The 3,204-nt window shown below is 39.0% G+C and overlaps 1 pseudogene; it reads right to left on the reverse strand.

Moving 5' to 3' along the window:
* Positions 1–1,598: 1,598 nt before the first annotated feature.
* LOC131494429 (vesicle transport through interaction with t-SNAREs homolog 1B-like) lies at positions 1,599–2,934 on the reverse strand (annotated as a pseudogene).
* Positions 2,935–3,204: the final 270 nt, after the last annotated feature.

The raw sequence follows: 3,204 nt of genomic DNA on the forward strand, positions 1-3,204 counted from the left end.
TGCCGAACTGGACAATTCCTTTCTACTAACAAATAGAAAATAAATGAACATAAGAAACCTAGTTTAGAGAGAAGTCAAGGGATATAGAAAGAGGAGGGTAAGAGAAGGAGAAAGAGAGTGTGGGGTGTGAGAAGGAAAGGAAAAGAATTCCATTGACAACAATGCTTCAGCAGCAGCTTTAAGAGGAAGACAACACATGAATCATTATCATTAACTGAAGGAATCTCTTTTGTTTTTCCTCATCCTTCTTCATGCCTCCCTCCTTCCCTGATTTGCCTCTCTCTACCTCTCTCTCTTCAATTTTATTTTGAGACCAGTACCCACTCTCTGGTATCTGCTATTGGCAAAAGACTCATGAGGTAACTTCTGCAATCTTAACTATACTCTCACGGAAACGATTACCACAAAATGACGATTTAACAATTCAACTAAAAATAAAAATACCACATAGGGATTTCTGGGACTTTTTTTTCTCTTTCCCCTAAAACTTCTGGAATCACCTTTAATTTGTTTATTGGCGTCAATTTGTAAGTATTTCCCATACACAGCTGACTTACAGCTTTGGCTTTTTGTCATGGTAGTGTGGAAAAATATAGTTTAGTGTAAATTTAAACTACAGTTCTATGTAAACTTGCCCACAAATGCATTTCCACTAAATCTGGACAGCCTATACCCAATGGTGAGAAACATGTAGAACTCTGTTTCCCTAGCTTTAATGATTTTTTAAACAGAAGATTCCTTTAGATCGTAATTGGATGTAGACCAACAAATTCATTCACCCAGCTCAGTGAATATCAGATAGTTATGGCACTGGATTGGCTACATGTTTTTGATAGGATAAGTTGTATGGCTTCTTGTGATTCAAGTTGTATGACTTTTAATAAAAATAAAAGTAATCACTATTATCATTTATAATTATTGAATACTATCTTCTAGCAATTGCACTCAGTACTTTAAATGTGGTGTTTCATTTAATTCTTATGACTACCTTATGAGATTATACATTATGATATGTACTGAGATATGTATTATCATTGTTATTTTATAGTTCTCATAAACAGCTTATAAGTGGTGGGCCAAGCCTACCAATCAAAGCATGCTTATTCAAGATCCCATTAGGCATTGCATAATCTTGAAAGTGATGAACTGGAATGTTAATTTGGGTAAGGGATGCTTTATCAAATTTAGCTTTGTAACCAGAATGTAAACTCATGAGACTGATGATAGCACTCCAATATATAATGAGTTGTTTTGTTGGAGGAAAGACTTCTGCAAAGTTCACCAAGACACTCTTAGTGTATGATTGTTTTACTTTCTTCACAGTGCTTTTCCAGTTTGAATGTAAGTTGAAGTGAGCAAGGATTTAGCCTATATTTTTATAGCTATTTTCAGAGCATCTTAAAGACTGACCCATGAGAAGTGTTCAGTGAATATTCATTGGATGTTTAAGTTACATATTATATCTCAGCCATAAAAATAAGCACTGCATCAGATATTCAGATGAAATGAAAATCAGGCCACGGTCCCCTGGGTACTATAATCTGATTTCCAAGTTCTTTCCTTGATATATTTATTTGTATATTTGTGGACATTGTATCTATGTGTGTGTTTGTGTACTAATGGAGGATTAATGAACTTCTTCTTCTTTTTTTTTCTTTACCTTGGTATATCATACTGGTCTTGTTGCTGTTCCTTCACAGTTAGGTGGTTTTCCATCTTCCCTCCCTCCTCCCAGTCTAGCTACACAGTGCATCCTTGAACCATTACCTTACAGCAGCACTACGCTTATTCCCCATCCCTAACACCATTCATTCACAGGGTCAAAGTTCTGGTCCACAAACCCTTCCCTCTAGGAAGTTCAATGCCTGTGAAAGAATTTGCAATAAACCAGACCCGCTAGGATGGTCAGGTCCAGTAAGATGACGATGGAAAGTAGCAGCTTGTTGGTTGTCACTTTTCTGGACATTGAACGGAGAATCTTTCGACTTTCGCTCAAGTTTTCACTTGTGTTTACAAGCCTACTCCTAGTACGTTCCAATGGATCACATTGCTCACCCAGCTCTTCTATGATTTCTGAGCCAATCTAGTCAGTCTCTGTGGCAATCCGATAAGAACACTCAGTACTCTGGGTGGCCTGGTTCAGGCTGTCAGTGCCTTGCAGAAGCAATGCCCTTTGAGACTGTAGCTGATTCATATGCTCATTCTCTACAGCGTATGTACCATATTTCATGTCTCCTCGGCCCCCAGGTGTGGCTGTCAAAGGTGTGCTTCTCACTTCCTGATGGAGTATAGCAAGGTCTTTCCGGTAGGTTCCAAGCTTAGACATCATAGGGTTACAGAAAGACAGAGGTGCATAATGTCGTTCCTCTTCCATCTCTGCCAACATTTCATTTGCTTCCTGTTGCTTTTCATCAAAATCTCTGATCAGCTTTTTCTTTTCTTCTGCCCCTGCTGTCCCCAGGAGCTGCTCTGGCACCCCTTGCAGGTCTTCATGGAGGCAGCGGAAGATCTGGTAAAGTTTCTCGAAATGCTCCGAGAAGGCAGCAGAGGTGGCCATGGTGCAGGCCACACTCAAGCATCGCCCACCGAGATTTTGGGCACTGGGCCTGCTCCTATCCCGGCTGTCAGCCACGCAGTCTCACAGGTATCATCGCTGGAGACGAGGTGCTTCCGGGCCACGGCAGGGTCCTCTGAACTTCTATATCTGTGGAGAATACTCAGAGTATTTCCTCCAGCCTTAGTAGCATGAGTCTGAAAATGTGTCACAGACAAATATTTAAAGCCTGAATTGCCTTTGAATATTACTTAAAAGGACATGTTAAGGTAATTAAAAATATGAACCCTTAGTCTAGCGGCCTAGGTTAAAATCTCTGCAAATTCTAATTTTATAATTATTTATTATATTATGATTCTCATAATAGAGCACTAGAAAATTCTTCCCTTGGATTACAATGCTAATATGCTTTGTATCTTTTTCTGTCTTATTGTACTGGCTAGATCCTCCAGCTACTGTTGCATAGAAGCAGTAATAGCTAGAATCTTTGTCCTGTTCTTGATTTTAAAGGGAGGGTTTTAAAATAAATTATAATTGTTACTGTATATTTTTTGTTAGATTTTCATTACTAATTGTGCTGGTTAGCAATTCCTTTTTTCTCAGCTCCAAGCGTACACTTTTTTGCCTGCTCTGTGAAAATGGAGATGGGT

The sequence above is a fragment of the Neofelis nebulosa genome, chromosome 14 (genome assembly GCF_028018385.1).
Source record: "Neofelis nebulosa isolate mNeoNeb1 chromosome 14, mNeoNeb1.pri, whole genome shotgun sequence".
NCBI lineage: Eukaryota > Metazoa > Chordata > Mammalia > Carnivora > Felidae > Neofelis > Neofelis nebulosa.